At 39.9% G+C, this 18,371-nt stretch overlaps 1 long non-coding RNA gene across 5 annotated transcripts in view; it reads left to right on the top strand.

Annotated features, from left to right (window-relative positions):
• LOC308642952 overlaps positions 1-18,371 on the top strand; it is a 1,001,730-nt gene that overhangs the window by 28,626 nt on the left and 954,733 nt on the right. For 3 of the 5 annotated variants that reach the window (XR_014020670.1, XR_014020671.1, XR_014020672.1), the window contains exons 2-4: positions 12,663-13,736; positions 16,017-16,713; positions 17,423-17,473. This is a non-coding gene — a long non-coding RNA (uncharacterized lncRNA). Of the gene's footprint in view, positions 1-12,662; positions 13,737-16,016; positions 16,714-17,422; positions 18,234-18,371 lie in introns of those variants that run through there. The other 2 variants (XR_014020673.1, XR_014020674.1) reach the window with 2 other exon arrangements.

The raw sequence follows: 18,371 nt of genomic DNA, 5'->3' as shown, positions 1-18,371 counted from the left end.
CCAGCAAGCTCATCATCCCTCCAGGTCAGCCCACACAGTCTTCTGTGAAGCTTCCTTTGGTCCTTCCAGACAGAGGAAAGTGTTCCTTCCCTGGTACAGCCACGGAGCCCTGTGTGCACGGCCACTGGGGAAGCCATCTTTTTTGTTGGTTGTGGTGGGTTTTCAGGTCTACCTGAAGTTTCCAGATAAAATACATGGTATCTAGTTATATTTAAATGTCAGTTCAACCAAGGGTGATTTTTACTCTACCTCATGTAATATTGCCAATTTATGTAATATTGCCATTATTACAGGGTGCCTAGCTCTAGATATGACACCAATAAAAAAAAAATTGATGGGGCATATTTTATTTGCTTTGAGAGAATTTTGTCATATTCATTTATCATGCCTTGAATTTTCTTCAGCACATCTGTGCTTCCATTTGGGCTCCACCGTTTCCTAGTGGTGAGACTGTGAACCAAGTACCTCATCTCTGTGCCCTTCCCTGCCTCTTCCGATGAGAATGGCTATGACTGATGTCCTGCAGGGTTTGGGGAGGACTTAATAAGATGCCGTTTGTGTGTGCACATGTGTGGACGCCTGTGTCCCTTTAGGAGAGGGAAAGCTTACCAAGTGGATCTTAGTGGAAGTCTCATTGCTTAATTTTTTTGATAAGAGTTTTGAATCTGCTTTTCTAATTGTTTATCTGGGATTCTTATCAAAAGTGTTGCCAATTGTTTTTGTCATTACTCTTTTGTTCTAATGCTTCATCAATGTTTTTAATCAGTCTTCTTTTATACTTTACCTGTGGGGCTCAAGCATGAATGTGCACCAGAGTCACCTGGATTTCTCACGTGTCCCCACACCTGCACCCCTCAGGTTCTGGTTCAGGATGTCTGGATTGGGTCTGATGTTTGCATTTCCCAGGCAATGCTCCTGCTCTTGGTCCCAGATGCTCACTTAGAGATTCCCTGTACTAGGTAGGCCATTCCTGACAAAAATGAGGCTCCTTATATCAAGGGCTTTCAAACTCAGTAGAACCCACAATAAGTATATTTTACATCATGACCCTAGCATAAATATTATATAACTAAGCAAGTTTCATGAAATAATACTTCCCATGACTATAATAGATGCACTTAGATTTTTTTTGTTGTTGTTCTAAGAAAATGCTGGCCCATTAATTACAATTTAAGAACCATTATTAGATTATGCCCTGGCTGGATAATACATGAGTGTTTGATATATAAAAATTGGATTAGTAAAAAAGCACAACTCAGCATTAGACAATGAGGTAAGAAATAAGTTACGTTTCCTTCTCTTTCCCTATTCCAATAGAAAGGCCATAATAAAAACATGGAACCTTCCACCTTTAGGCAGGGGAAGTCATAGGGAAACCTTGCTGCTGAGAGAGAGATAAAGAAGCCTGGAGTTTGCAGGGAATGCCCTTGGGCTCTGAGGTATGCACTGTTTTCTGGTTAAAATGGAAGGCAGGACAGAAATAACAATGAAGAAAAGGACACATCTGCTTGCTCCAGCATGTGGAGAATACAAAATGCCTGGGGCTGCATGGGGAACTCCATGTGACATCTGCACATCTGGGTATGGAAGTCAATCACCTTGTTCCTCTTCTTCTTTTTTTTTTTTTTTTTAAATATTTATTTTTTTAGTTTTCGGCGGGCAGACGCTTTCACGAATCTTCCCAGAGGGCCAGGGACTTGTGTCAGCTCGGGAGCAAGGTCCTTGGAATTCCTTTATCTAAAATGCACACATTATCTGGTATGATTTGACTGTCCCCAAAGTTCATAGGTTGGAAACTTAATCCCCAATGCAACAGTGTCCAGAGGTGGGACTTTTAAGAGGCAATCAATGGATTGCTGTCATTATGAGAGGAGTGGATTTCTTCTACAAGTGAGGTTACCCTCTCTTGCCTCTGTCTCACTCATGTGTTCTCTTACCCTTCTGCCTTCCACCATGGGATGACAGAGCAAGCAAGATGCCAGTACCTTGGTATTAGACCTCCTGGCCTCTAGGACAGTAAGAATAAATATATTTTCCTTATAAATTACCAGTCTGTGGCATTCTATTTTAGCAACACCAAACGGACCAAGATCCTACACAATTACATTATTAAACTTTCATACATATGAATTGACTTTTCCACGGTCACTAGATAATTTTCAAATTATCCTTCCTACAGTGTGGCCTGTGGAGACTTACTCAAAGTGCCAGACACTGTCACTCACCTTTACTAGTGCCAGTTCTGGTTCACAGTTCCCTGCTATATTGTTGTTGTTTCCGCAGCCCGGCTCTCTAGAGTAGAAAGCTCCAAGCTTCCATCCAGGCCTGGACATCTTGTCTGGCCCAGTCTGTGTTTGAGCCTCACTCAGATATCACCTGGGCTTGGGAGAATGGCATGCATGAGGAATAGGTGGAGAGAGACAGGTTCAGATCTCAACTGGGTTCTTGCTTTAGTCGAGTCAGAGAACCTCTTTTTTTGTTTGTGGAATGCACCTAGCATACATCTGAGTCCAAAGATTGAAGGAATACCATGGGGCACAGGTCCTTCCACCCTTGCTCTGTGGCAGGGTTAGGCTTATGGGAAAGAAATGCAGTCAGACCTCCAAAAGTGACACACAGTCTCCTCATCCCATGAACATTTCCATCTGTCCCTTCTGGGCTGGAAAGATACATAGCATCACTAAAAATATTTGTGTTTTTTGTTTAAAAAGGAAAAGAAAAAGGAGAAATAAAACTTTTTTGGGGAACCAATTTTTTTTTTTTTTTTTGCACTGGAGATGAATTCAGGGCCCCTGGCACATGCTAGACAAGTATTTACCAGCAAACTACACCCTCAGTTCTTAACCAAAATCCTCTGGTAATCTCTAAGTCCAAGTCTGATTTTGAAAATTATACCTTTCATTAGCTGTATCTCACTTCCTTTGTTTTTTTTTTTTTTCTTTCTTGATGTTAGGAATTGAACCCTGGGCTGTGTGTCTGGTAGGCAAGCACTCTGTTCCACCAGAGAGCTACACTTCCAACCTTCTAAATGGCTCTTTTTAAAATGAGGGCATCCGACAAGATCATCTGAATGTTTTGTTTCATTTTTTTTTCTTTTAGTATTTGGGATTGAACCCAAGGCTTTGTGCAAGGCTGTACAACTGAGTCACACTCTAGCCCTGTTTTGAAATTTTATTTCAAGACATGGTCTCACTAAGTTTCCCAAGCTGGCCTCAAACATGTGATCTTCCTGCCTCGGCCTCCAGAGCAGTTGGGATTCTAGGTGTGCACCACCACACCTGGCTGGATCTGAAATCTTTTAATCTTTAATTTTGTTAAGCAGTGAGTTTAACTGGTAGAATTTAAGACCAGCATGGCACCATTATATATGCTCAACTATATTACTTTTCTTAAATCCTCGGCCTCAACTTTGGCAAACATACAGCAGCCTGGGTTCTAATACAGATTCTTCTGGGCAAAATTGAAGGAGTTATTTTACTTCATTGTGTCTGTTTTGTCCTGTGTAAGAAAATAGGCATAAACATAGTACCTTCCAGGCTGGGGATGTGGCTCAGTGGTAAATGTTCACTAGTATGCTTGAGTCCCTGGATTTCCATCTGCAGCACTGGAAAGGGAAGGAAGGAAGGAAGGAAGGAAGGAAGGAAGGAAGGAAGGAAGGAAGGAAGGAAGGAAGGGAGGGAACTACCTTGCTAGCAGGCAGTGGTGTGTCACATCTTACCAGCTCACAAGAGGCTATTGTGTATCTCTCTTCCAACTCTGTGTTTAGGGATGGTACTAGCAACCTAAAATTCTTATGTATTTACACTGCAGAAATTGGCAATCACTATGAACCACGACTTTTTCCTCCTAGAAAGCCACCTGCTAAACATTGCCCAGTATAATGATATTGACAGGATTGTTGTACAGGTTAAACCTGGTGATGAATGCAGAGGGATTACCACATTGCTTAGCACATGATATTTACATATGCAAGTATGGATGCATGTGTCAGCTCTTAACAGTCAAGTTTTGTTTTTAAATTGTCATTTTATTTTGATTTGTGTTGTTATCTTTCCTCTTTCTGGAGTCTTTTTTTTGGGAGGGGGGAGAGGGTACCAGGGATTGAACTCCAGGGCACTCAGCCACTGAGCCACATCCCCCCGCCCTATTTTGTATTTTAGAGACAGGGTTTGCTGAGTTGCTTAGTGCCTCACTGTTGTTGAGGCTGGCTTTGAACTTGGGATCCTTCTGTCTCAGCCTCCTGAGCTGCTGGGATTACAGGCTTCTGCCACCGCGCCCAGCTTTCTGTCTGGAGTCTTTCCCAATTGAATGGTCTGGCTGTTCTCTTTGGTGGAGGTGATAATGTATGACTGGGAGTGGTTGGCAGAGGCTACTTTCTGCTAGAAAACTGAAAAACAAAGAGCATCTATCTATAGTGATAGAAGGGATGATTCAGGTGCAAAGAGAAAAGCAGAGGAGAGAGAGAAATACGTGAAATTCATGGATTTCCCTTCCCTCCCTCATCTCCCCACCCCCAGTTTCTAACCTCCTATCAAGTTTTATTTTTAATGTTTGTTACAGCATTTGGTACAGAGTAGGAGCTCAATAAGTATTTGTTGAATGAACAAGTTAGCAGGTACCATTTCCCCTTACTTTGTAGCCCAGAGGATTCTAATAAAGAACACAGATCCCATTCTTTGTTAAAATCTCAATCATTTATGGCTGGGGAAGCTGGCTCTACTTTTTCTGATTCCAGTATTCATCCAGAGGCAACCTCCTGGGGAGTATAGTCATAAGAAAGAGTCATCTTCTCTGGGCTTCAAATATCTTTCTTATTTATTTATTTATTTTTGGTACCAGGGATTGAACTCAGGGGCACTTAACTGTTGAGTCACACCCCCAGCCCTTTTTAAAAAATTTTAATTTTGAGACAGGGTCTCATTAAGTTGCTTAGGGCCTCGCTAAGTTCTGTGGCTGGCTTTGGATTTAAGATCCTCTTGCCTCAACTTCCCAAGTTGGAATTTTAGGCATATGCCCTGCTCAGTTTTTTTTTTTTAAAAAACTCATTTAAAAAAATTTTTTTAAACCTTTTTTTTTTAGAGAGAGAGAGAGAGAGAGAGAGAGAGAGAGAGAGAGAGAACTTTTAATATTTATTTTTTAGTTTTCAGCGGACACAACATCTTTTGTTTGTATGTGGTGCTGAGGATCAAACCCGGGCCGCACGCATGCCAGGCGAGCGTGCTACCGCTTCAGCCACATCCCCAGCCCCCTGCTCAGTTTTTTAAAACATATTATAGATGATAAAAGAATTATCTAGGGGCTGGAGATATAGCTCAGTTGGTAGAGTGCTTGCCTCACATGCACAAGGCCCTGGGTTCAATCCCCAGCATCACCACAAAAATAAAAATAAAAAAACCAAAACACACACACACACACACACACACACACACACACACAAAACATAAGAGAAGGGATTATCTGTTTTCTGTTTTTGTGATATTTAGAAATTATTTTTAGGAGAATTTTAGAAAGGCAGAGGAGAGAAAAATGACAGTTCAAATATAAGATGCTGTGTTGGAAAGAATTTTGTATTGCAAACAATGACTTAGTTGGTGAGAAAGTTCCATTTTGGAGCACTGTAGGATAATAAGGCATTTATTTGTTCTCTGATCACTGTGAAGAATTGCATCTTTGGAAATCTCTGGAAAACCTTGATGACCTGGCATTACTTAGCCGTGCAGGGCCTCTGCTGTGAAGGTCAAGAAAACACTGCCTAAGGAGGGAACTCAGAGAAGTGCTAAGGCTGCCTTGGAGAATGGAAATGACACAATTCTGATATTGCAACAATTTTAAGCAACGTTGCAGTTATATTGCAATATGGTATTCTGCTATTCAAGTGTTAGGAGAGAGAAGATAGAACTCTACCATGTTTGCTGGAAATAAAACAAACACATTTGCTGTTGCCTTTGAAAATGTCACATGTATATTTTGATTTGGTAGCAGCTTACATGAACTGTTGAATCTTCTCTTCCAATCTTTTAACATCCATTCCATAAAATTCAAAAATCTGTTTCAAACACACAAAGGTAAAACATTATTCAAGCATTACAAAGATGTTGAAGCTTTGAGGAATTTATTTCCTGGTTATAAAATGAACTCCTTCATTACCATAATCTTCAAGATACTTTAAATATAAAGAATACATTAAACATTAAATTATGATATTTTAACATTTGTCACCCTTTCAAAATTGCTTACGGCAATATTTTCCAGGTTTCTATAATTCTCCACAAAATCCCTCTTGTCTATCCCAATAATTGGAAATTCCCAATAATTGGAGTTTTTTTGCACTGGTATTGAGGACCTATTAATTCATATACATGATCTTCTAAAACCAAATGGCTTGTGTCTTCTTATTCCCTGACTCTGTCATGTCATTGTATAGAATTGATTCTAAGATGCACATTTCCTTTTCAACATTTTACATCTCTTGGTTTTAATCAGAACACTTTTTAGTAGTATATGAAGTAGTGGTACATTTTTAATAAGCATTTATATTTGATGAAATATGGAAGCCCCAAGCCCTTACTGCTCATTATGATTTTAGCATAAATTGTATTTGGTGGTTGGAGAGAGGGAAGGGTGTATAGGTAAACAGAGGCTGGAATTGGGTGAAGACTTGTTTCTAGAAAGGACGGTTTTGGCACCAAGAATGAGGTCAGGACTTTGGAGCAAGTGTTGTTAAAGTCCAGAACAAACTTCAGTGCTCAGTGTCCTGCAGAGAAGGTAACTATCCACACACCTGATGATTATACTTCTCCAGGCAGCAGCATTCTGCCGGGAGAATTCATTTATCTATTTCCTGAGTGTAAATTCAAGGCTTCAACTTGCTCTTGATCGCATTGACTTACCTGCTCGGCTGTGGATCCACTTACCTGCTCGGCCATGGATTCACTTGTATTACAGCAAAATGTTGTTTTGACTCTTGAGAATACAGTTTCCTAGGTGTGGGTGCAGAATTTCATTATTTGTCTGAGTTTCCTGCTTTGTAACCATCTCCCTATAAATAATTCCCCCTTGGCTTTGGCCAGGGGAGGAAGCTGTCAGAAAGGATCTGCAAATGGTTTTCTTTCCTAACAGATGACTGCTGAATGATTGCTCTGGGACATGAAGGAGTTTCATAATCTGATTTTAAAGGAACTTTGTCCCTTTAGCCAAAGCTGGAATGAAATGGAGGATGGGAGAGGTTCTGGGTTCCACTTCAGTCTCTCTGTTTTTCTCATGGGAACTGGAAGAGTGGGCTTCATTATGTGGGAGCAGTGGCTCCCACTTATCCATTTATTGTACCTTCTGCCAACAATCCTCCTAAGTCTCTACCCTCTACTTTTCTGATACAGAAGTATCTTGACATCTGAGCAGGAGACAGACACCGGTAAGGGTTGAATAAGAAGTTCCTAAGGTGTGTCTCTTCCCTGTTACTGCCACCATGCAAGTCCAGGTAGTTATCTGGACTCCCAGTGGTCTATAAGAAGATATACATACATACATATATAGATATATATGAATATATATATTTTGCATATGGCAAAAGCCTTAGTGAATCTGATTATGTCTGCTTATCTTAGATTGTCTCTTACTGCAAAAAAATTGAGGAATCAGAGAGTTTTGGAGCCCCCAAAGATGGGCTTCTCTTGGTGGAAACTGTTTTCATGGTGGGATGTCACAAGTTCTAGGAATGTAGGGGCCAGGGAGGAGAGATGTGATATGCCTGTGCTACGCTACTTGGATAGCCATCAAGGTCAGCCAGAAGCCATCGGTGCAACAAGAGCCTCAACTATTGTGGAGTCTGACTCTTCTTTCTTCTAGGTTCCTGGAATCGAGCTCAGGGCACTCTCACCCATGCTGTCACTCAAGCCAGGAAACTGAAGCCACATTTAAAAGAATTCATATACATTCAAAACCATGCAAAGATTATAATTGTACAGCTTGGAAAATTATTACAAAGCACACTGTGTAGCCACACCCCACATCAAGGTATATTTAGACACCCCTGCCCTGTCATTTCCCAAGCTCAAACACAATTTCTACTCTGAATTTTTCACAATGAATAGGTTTTATCTGTTTATGAACTTTTATAAATGAAATTCTCTAATGTGTATTCTTGCATCTGGTTTCTTTTGCTCAATGTGATACTCAGGAGATTTATCTTTGTAGCAGCAGTACATTTATTTTTCAGTATTCCATTGCAGGAATGTAACACTTTTATCCATTTTGGCTATGACAAATGATGCTTCTGGGGACATTTTTGTTCCTATCTTTGTGAGAAATCTTTTGGGACACATAAGAACTCATTTGTGGTGTATCTGAAAGTGGAATTATAGAATTCTACTTTAGTAGAAATTACCCAACAGTTTTTCAAATTATACTCCATAGACTTTCAAATTATGCTCTACTAGCAAAGGAGGAAGGTTCTGGTTGCTCCACAGCCTTGGCAACACTTGGTGTTTGCCAATCTTATTCATGTCAGTCATTCTGGTGGCTTTAGGTGACATCAACTTTGCTACATAATTCCATGGATGTTACCTTTGTCCACTTTTAGCTGAATTTTAGTAACAGCTCTATAACTTGTCTCCTGTCTTATTTCTCAGTCTCCTCTCCTTCCTGAAGCTCAAAACCACAAATCCACTCATGCCATCCTTCTTTGTAAACTTCCTCAACATTCCCCCCATCACCATCAAATCCAAGCTTGTTATAAGGGCTCTTTGATTTTATCCTGTCTACCTCGCTGTCCCTCCCCCTACCACAGACTCTCAACTCTAACAGCACTTCAGAGTTAGATTCGTTTGTTCATTTAACAAATACAGTTTGACTATCTCATATCTGAAATTCTAGGGTCCGGAAGTGTCTCAGATTTCAGATTTTTGGATATTTGCATATACATAATGAGGTATCTTGAAGATGCGACCCAAGTCTAATGACAAAATTCATTTACATCTTGTGTATATCTCATACACATAGCCTGGAGATAACTCAATACAATATTTTTAATAATTTTGTGCATGGAACCAGATTTGTGTACATTTGAAGCACCAGATTTGTGGCTTATGATAGCACTCAAAAAATCTCAGATTTTTTGGATTTTGGATTTTTGGATTTTGGGGATAGGGATAGTCAACCTGTGCTTTTTTTTAAAAAAAGAAAAATTGTATTTAATGAGTGCCTACTATGAGCTGGATATATTGTGAACAAAACAGACACAATCCTGCAGGAGCTCATAGGCTAGTGATAATTTTATCATTGTATTGTTATTCAAATAATTCCTGACACATACCCATGCTATTTTTTAACACTCTGCTTCTTCCCATCTTTTCTCAGTTGCTAATATTAAAAAAAAATTTAGATGTTGATGGACCTTTATTTTACTCATTTATTAATATGCAGTGCTGAGAATCAAATCCAGTACCTCACACATACTAGGCAAGTGCTCTACCACTGAGCCACAACCCCAGCCCTTAGTTGCTAATCTTATCCAGACTTCATGGTGGTTGAACATGAGCTCATGGCATCGTCTCTGAATTTTTTCATTATGATCCCATGGTACTCTGTACATTCCATGATTAAATAATTGACTTTGTCATCTGTGTGTTCCACCAGAGCAAGGATGGACACTAACCCTTATTTTCCCCCCATATTTTTGGTTTCTAGTTTAGAACCTTACAGAATAGGCACTATATTAATGGGTTTAGCATAAGTTATTCCATATTAATTTCTGGTTATTGAAGTATGAGTATGAGATTCTCAGTAGCATTAAATTTCAGGGATTAGGTACCAATTGTCTTATTCTTTCTTTGTCCAATTTGTCAATATTACATTTGTGTCTCGACTAATAGACATTGCATACACAGGAGCTTACTAAATGCATCTAAGAAATGAGAAACAGCTACTGACAAGAACTTATTTTATAAGTAACCTTCTTTTGAACATATGCAGTTTTCCATGGATAGTGTGGGAATTGGTTTCCATGGATAAGCAAAATACATGTATGATCAAGACCCTTATATAAATGGACTGACATTTCCATATAACTTACGCATGTACTCTCATACACTTTAAATCTTCTCCAGATTACTTATAATTTTATAATTATGTGTTATTATAATTACTTATTTGTTTTAATTACTTTGTGTTATTATAATTACTTATAATAACACAAAGTAAATACTTGTTATAATGTATTTTTGAGGGAATAATGATCAGAGGAAAAAAGTTTGTATATATTCAGTACAAATGCAATTTTACTCCAAATACTTGTGATCTGTCATTAATTGAATCCAAGAATGTGGAACATGTGCATATGGAGGGCCAACTGTATAAGGTAGACAATTAGTTTGTGAACTGTGCCCAGAGTGTTTTCTCATTTTAAGCTGATGCTAGGCTGTGCCTCTCAAAGGCACACGCCCATAGGAAGCATTAGTTAAGTGTGTTTATGTCTCTTCTTGCCTTTATTTTTTACGCACAGCTGCTACCCCAAGAATGATTGCTAATGAGAGCTATGAACGCCAGTGTCCAGAGACCAAGGGACAGAGGGAAGCTGTTCATGAACAAAGTACCACCCAAGCCCAAGAATCAAGTTTTCAAAATCTTTTATTATAGACCTTTTCAAACACATACAAAAATAGAGTACTGGGATGACCCCTACCCCACCATTTATCTATCATCAAAGTTCAACCAGAGGCAGTTTTCTGAAGGTCAAAGGCATTCCGTCACCTACAAAAAGTCTATTCCTGTTACTGAGAAAATACAAAGGGCTGGAGACAGTGGAACTTCCTAACACATGAATTTCTGAGAGTAAAAATTAGACTTCAGAGTCTGACTAATGATGCATTCATAGAATAATTATAAGAAAATGTCTTGGCCTGTTAGTTGATATGCAATTTTGGTTGAGTGAATACTGAAGTTATATATTTGGACCAGCTACACAGTCCAAATCAATCTTGCCATTTTCCCAGACATCTGTACTTAGCTAACTACAACAGCAAATCCTGAGGCATCAGCAGCAACAACAACAGCAGCAAACAAAGTAGCACAGAACCACCAACCCACACACGACATTTTTGGGGGATGGCTGTAGAAGTGTTTGTACATACAATTTCATAATTTATAATAATATATTATTTTAGAAGGGTTTACCAAGGCATTCAATGTTGTGAATAAGATGGAAGAGATGAGAAGTTTTCAGATTATCTCCACCATCTGCTAAGAGGTGGGCAGTGGTGCTATTTGATCCTGTCTTGGCTTCTCCCTTTGAACCCCACCCACTTCTTCCCCAGTGCCGCAGTCCGACTGCAGCAGAATGGGGGGGGGGGGACACGAATAACTTGTGTACATTGATACAGCAGGAATGGGAGCCATTTATTGTAGGACAGGAGTGGTATATATACATCCCACACAGCTTATCTTAATTAACATAAACTAGATACAGCAGTCAACCAATAAGGAATCTCCACACTTAATGGCTCGCTGGCGTTACTTCACAAACCACTCCCTCTGACACTTTGCCAGGCGCCATCCAGACTTGTTTACAGACTCTAACACCCCAGAACCATCTGCATAACGTCAACCCAGTATTTGAACGCTTCCCCTGGACTTTTCACAACACCCAGGGCAGGCATTGCAAATGCAAGAAACTCAGGGAAGGTTTTTGGAGTTGAGCTAAATCCTAACAAGAAGGAAGCTTGAACATATGCGCCCAATTTCAAGAAAAGAGCTCATAGAAGCAAGCTGTTAATTCCCCCCCCCCCTTATCTACAGGAGCCATCTTTTCAACTTGTTCTCATAGTGAGAAGTCAGTAAAATACTAATTGATTTCCCTTTTCTTGTTGCTTGTTTAGAAAGTTCTTACATATTTGACTCTTTGAGCATTGCCGGGCATAAATAATGGTAGAAGTGCTTTTCTTCTTCTGTGTTAGATTCAGGTTCAAACTTCATTGATACAGGGCCAGATAATACCTACTTCATGATTCATAGGCTACTCTAATTTGCTGTTGTATTTTGAATGTAAATAAATGGGTGTGGCTGGGTTCCATAGGTCGGAGGGTCTGATTTGGCCCTCAGGCCAAACTTATCCTGGGCCTGCAATTGAATGGTTGACATGCTGCTTGAGGGCCATGTTCTCAGCACAGTGTGGTTTTCCACAGAAGGGGAAAGGAGGAATGGATCTGATGCTGTGAGAATTCATCTCAAGCCACACAGAGAATAGGAAAAGTGATTTGGGACTCTGGCCAGAGGAGATGTCTTCTGCCTGCTGGAAATGTGAGATGGAACTTTGTTCTCAAGTATAAATGTGGCTATAGGGGCTCTTCCTTCAATGGCCTATACCCCTGTTCTCATGTTTCCACTGAAAACATCAGCTCAGTTGCCTTCTTTCTACACGGTTACACATGCCTGCTTTCTACATCCCTCCTCTTTCTCCCAAATTCAGGGGCAAGCATGTCTTTTAAGCCTAGGTGAAGGAGTGAGCTCATGTCTGTTCTCTCTCTTTCGGGGGATACTCTGCTCAGGTGAGCTTTCCTCTGAGTCCCTTTGGACAGCTTTCTTCAGAAGGGTCTGGCAGGCTCTCATGCCTTTGCTCACATTAGGGTTTTGACAGTTTTGCAAAGCAATGATCTCTCTTTTACCTGCAGCCCCAGATTCTCCCATGGGCAAGTCATCTCAAGGTCAAGGCTTCAAGAGAACTGTAGGCAGCCTGTTGACACGAGTTCCAGCTATGTTCTTCAATGAGCACAATTGAGCGTCATGACTACTTATAATAAAAGTGATGTTTTAATGGCCTGTGTGGCTCCTTCTGAAAGAAGAACAAACGCTGGTGATCTGGCTGCTTCCTCTTGCAAGTGTTCAAGAGAATCCTGACTGACTCCTCACCAGTTCCTAGGAGTGTGGCCCTCCAAGTGTGGTATTCGTGATCAATGACTTTGAAGTGATGCACCATGCCACTCTGGCTTGTCAACTTGTTTCACAAAGCATCATTATTGATGATGTGCACCTGGACTGACGGTTGTGGTCTTGAATTTCCTATTGCCATGACTGGTTGTGTAGGGATGGTGATATAGTAAGATATATTTATGGAGCAAGCACACCCCCTGCCCTGCCCCCCACTATCACATAAAGGGGGGACTACTGTACTTACAACAGAATACTGTGTTAAAAGAACCAGCCAAGGTGCCCCATCTGGAAAAGTAGAGCAGGAATGAACTTATTTACCACAATGTATCTTCTTGGAACATGGTGTGATGTTCTAGATAAAAACATTAAGGAGTACAGCAGAAAGGGAAAAGCCTTTTTGATTACCCAAAATTTGTTGTGGTTTTCTCCTTAAATGGTGTGGCTCATGTTGTATCCCTGCCAGCTGCTCTTCTAACCTCTATGTGAACATTTCCAGCAACCAAGAAATGCCCATAAACCACCACGGGTCATTGCAAATGGCTTCATTTGTTTTCATTTTTTTCAAGTTTTGTCTTATGATTTATATACTTTTAAAAATAATTAAAATGAACATGAATCAGGGCAAAATAAAATAATGAAAACATAAAGATGATGTGATGTGGGAATGTCTAGGAATATCAGGAAACTGCAGGACGGGGAGGCTACTGAATTCAATCAGAAGAGGTGATCCTGAGATTCTTGGAAATAATGGCAAAAGAGAAATGCAAAGACTTTTTTGTTCTAATGAAAGGAAGTGGATCATATTTCCAAAGGAGGTGAATAATCTCCTACCTCTGTGCTCTAGGAGGAATTATCATAAGGCTTTTATGCCATGCACATTTGAAAGGGTATAATGGACAGTGGCTCTTTGCCAGATATTTTACCAGAAATGTGAGGACATTTCTAGTAACAGTCCTTAATAGAAACTCCACTCTAGGGGTTTAAAAAAAAAAACAGATAAATAGAACGTAATTGCTTCAATAAATCCATTTCCAGTTGTGCTGTCCCAGATGACGGATGAAACACATTTATGGAGTTGGTTCCAAAGAAGTGAATTTAATTTTTTCTCTACCCCCAGGAAGATAGTGGATGTCAATGAAAGATTTCCTAGTCAGTTCTACTGCAAGGGAAAGGAAATTCGCATGAATGAATCTTTTTGCCTGTCCACCCCAAATCTTCTCTGGTTCTAGGGGCTTTCTTTTCAGAGCCCTATGAGGTAGAACTGGGGGAGGTTTTCAGCGGTGTCAAGGTTTAACTGAAGCTCTTGATGCAACAGAAGTGAGGATCTGCAGAACCTACAGTACTGCTCAGACGCAGGGATATCTCTTTAGGATCTCTTCCTCCCTTTTTATGACTCTTGTCTTTTGCATAGAAGATGGACTTTTTTTTTTGTCAAACAGTTTCATTATTGCAATTTTTACTGGAGTTTTAAAAATGATATCTAAATCGATCCAGGTATGAGTACATCAGGAGACATGATTACAAGTGCAAACAAAATTTAGAAGTGGACTCCTTTGTACATTGCAAGTTCAGATAGTGGTATTTTCTAGCAGTTATACAGCAGTGAATCAAAATTTTGAGATCTTGGTGCTATATTTTGAAACTTAAGTGTCTCCAAAGGTCTATGCAGTAAAGGGTGGCACTATCAGGAGGGCTTATAGCCTTCAGGGACAGGGTGGAAGGTCTTCAGGTCATGGGGGGCATGTCCTTGAAAGGGACTGGGGGACTCTGGCCCCTTTCCTTTTCTCTTTTTTTGCTTTCCAGCCATGATATGAGTGGCTGTTCTCTGCCATGTGCTCCCTACCCCGATGTATCTCAAAAGCAATGAGCTACAGGAACTGAAATCTCCAAAACCATGAGCCAAAATAAACTTGAGTTAATTATCTCAAGTATTTGTTATTATAACAGAAAGTTCACTAACATTCATGATCTGGGAGTGCCGGCATTTTGTTCCATTAATTCAAGAGATCCGTCTGTACCCTTTAGATACCTTTTAAGATATACTTGTTTTTAAGAGTATCTCACCTCCCCTTAGAGGGGGCTTTCCAACCTCCATAGAGAGCTGAGACCAAATAGGGCCAAGCCTTTGCTCAGAAGAATGGCTAATATCTGCTCAACAGTCTAGATACAGAGTAAGTTGGGAACTGAGAGTCTTGTATCATCATAAAATGGGAATAAAATCTATTGAGGGGCAGCAGCCACCAAGCAATAACATCTACAGAAGGAGTGAAAATAGAGAACTGTACTGAGCCAGACGGAAACTTGCACTGAATTAGATGGGAACAAGACCAGGAAGGAAGGCAGAGCCAGAGTGAGATGTAGGCAAAAGACAAACATTCACTCATGCATTTATCTGCTTACTCATTTGTCACACATAGAACATTTTCTCTCAATCCAAGGTTCTTCTAGACACCAGGCTTTCAAATCAGATGTGAACGACTCCAAGTGCTTGGAGTTGAGATCTGAGTCAAACAGAAAAGGGCAGGGAACAGTGGCTTGAGTCAGACTTATGGAGATATCTAAATGCCAGACTTGAACACAAGGGTTTAGTGGTGATTCTGTAGGCAACAGAGGGGGGAAGACAGCACATTTTAAATAAGGAAATGATATACATGGATCTGGGCAGGAGTTTTTTTGGAGAAGAGAACAAAGTTATAGAGTTACAGCTTGGGAGTAAAGAGGGCTGTTGCATCTGTCTCAGTAAAAGGTATTTATGGCTTGAACTAGAAGTAGGGATGCAATTGCTAAAGGGGAGAAGGTAGGAGGAGAAGAGGTCAGAACTTTGGGAAGCACTTATGTTGGAATCCAGAGGAGACAAGCCAGAGGAGAGCTTGGGGGAGGGATCAGAGACAGAAGCCCAAAGAGGAAAGACGTTTCCAGAATATACCAGCTGGTTCGTTAACTGTGCTTTTGTGTAACCAAGAAATATGAGGATTGAGGAATGGCTATTTCAATTAGATGTGTGGAAAGAGTTGGTGACATTAAGGAATGATAGATGAGGGAATGTGTGGAAAATAAAAAATGGAAATATTAAATGTATTCTACTCTTTCAACAGGAAATGAAGGAGACCAGTTTAAGAGAACATCAAATATACACATGAGAATTTTTTTTTGACAGAAAATCCAACTCAATGTTCCCATGTCTACAGGGACCTAGGGGGTATCTCAGACTTCAGACATGGACAAATGCAGTGTTCATTTCATGCCATGAGCATCTGTTGGCGTGAGTGACTCCGCTGCTTTCCTCTATGGTGGCTTCGTTTTCAGTTTTCCGTATGATGACAAGCTAGTTGTCATAGTTTCAGCTCCATCTCTTCCCAAATTCAACCCCAGTGATATCAAGGGGGAGACGTAGACCTACTGTTCGAGCATAGGTCCTGGAATCAGCTCTGGTTTGTCTTGGATTGATTGGCTTGACTAGAACCCAGGGCCCATTCCTGATGGAAATAGACTTCATTGACTGGTCTACACCTAGAGATGAAGTCCCCAGGGAGCGCCGGGGCCAGGATGGAAAAGGACATGGCTCCTGAGAGGAAAATCAGAGATCTGCTGGTAGATAATGGAAAATGGAGGCCAGATGGCACAAACACAAGTCCAAACTCCAACTTTGAAATAGGGTAACTGAAGGATAGAGGCCTGGAACAGAAGGGAGGGAATGCAATCCAAATACTTGGATGGAATCAATTTTTGGAAGAAGGACACATTCTTATTTCTGAGATGGAAGTGGAGAAAATAATAAAATATGATGCACAGGTATATAACTTGACATGGAGGTAGTATGTGTTGGGAGAACATATATTAAATAGCTTTAATTTTCAAGTAAAAACACAAGGGAAGGGAACATGTCATGTTATTTTCAAAAGAAATAAGTTAAATTCATTGCAACAATTATAGTGCAGCAAGTATATAACGAATAATAACTGAAAATAAAATTCTACAGTTACATGTCAAATGCTGCAGATACAAATCTTCATAAAGTTTCAGAATAAACTTGTTTACACATATTCTTTCAACATTTTGATTGAATACTATTTCAGAGAGTGGATGTATCATAATTTACTTAGTCACTCTACTAAAAATGACATTTAGGTTGCTTCCGTTTATTTTTTTTTCATGCTGTAATTATTATACACTTAGCTGTTTATTTTTTCTTGAAGTGTTTCTCTGGCCCAAGTTCCCAGGGATGAGGTAATTGTGTGAAAAGGAATGAATATTTTGTGCCTCCTAAGTTTGTGGCAAAATGACATTTTATGAGATATGCACAAATGTTCATATCTCCAGCCATATATGAAATGGCTACTTTGATCATGTGCCAAATATTTTAAATATTTTATTCCATAAATATCTTCAAGATAACAGTTAACCAGCTAACATAACACGTTGGGCACTTTATTCTATTAATGACTTAATTTTCACAACAACCCTGTGAGGGAAAAATTTATTATGATCCCTGTTTTCACAGATGGGGAAACTTGGATATACAGAGATGAAGTACATGTTCCAGGTCCCACAGGTAGGCGGTGGGAGAACTGGTATTTGATCCCTGGGAATCTGAATCTAGAATCTGCATATTCAGACATATTCATCTTGCCCTGTGATAACTTTTTATTAATGTTTTTCCATGTGGTGTTAATGACTTGTCTACATTGGTGTGAGAATTTCATCATGTTCTTTTCCAGAAGATTCTTTCTTGATGGTTCTGCCCCAGGCTAGGGGTAATAGTAGAATAACCCTTATGAATTCTTATGTCCAAACACCTCAGATGGTCTAAATGGGGATATTTTTAATAAATCTTGCATTTTTTAACCTCTTGGCCATATGTAAGTTCAGAAATAAAAATTATTAAGAGTTAAAAATAAATGTGTTGTTTCACCACCCAGGATATCGTAGGCTTTTTTTCCCCCTTTCTTTTTGCTCTGATGGTTCTATAATCTAATTTGACCTTGCTGGTTTCTATGGAAACATACCTTCTTGATTTTCTTGAATATCTGAAATGTGGGCACTGCTTTAATGTGACAAGCATCAGCCAACTCCTGGAAAAGAAAAGAAATGGTAAGAAGTCGGAGTATTGTTGTCCTCTCTCTGTACCAACTATATCACTTGTTGAATTATCAGGAGGTGTGTCTTAAAGCCCAGGGACACCTGATGCTTTTGTTTTTGGTTGTTGTTGCTAAGGATTGCTACCATTTGAGCTACATCTTCAGCCATTTTATTTTTTATTATGAGACAGGGTCTCAGTAAGTTACCGAGGGTCTTGTTAAATTGCTGTGGCTGGCCTTGAACTTGCGATCCTCCTGCCTCGGCCTCCTGAGTCCCTGGGATTACAGGCATGTGCCACCACACCAGGCATGCCTGACAGTTTATAAACTCTCCTGCCAAAGAAATTTCCAAGCATATACTCAAAGCCTCCA

This window comes from Spermophilus citellus (genome assembly GCF_964194105.1).
Source record: "Spermophilus citellus genome assembly, chromosome: 2".
Classification (NCBI taxonomy): domain Eukaryota; kingdom Metazoa; phylum Chordata; class Mammalia; order Rodentia; family Sciuridae; genus Spermophilus; species Spermophilus citellus.
The sequence above is the reverse complement of the archived record's forward strand: the minus strand, read 5'-3'. Positions and strand labels throughout refer to the sequence as shown.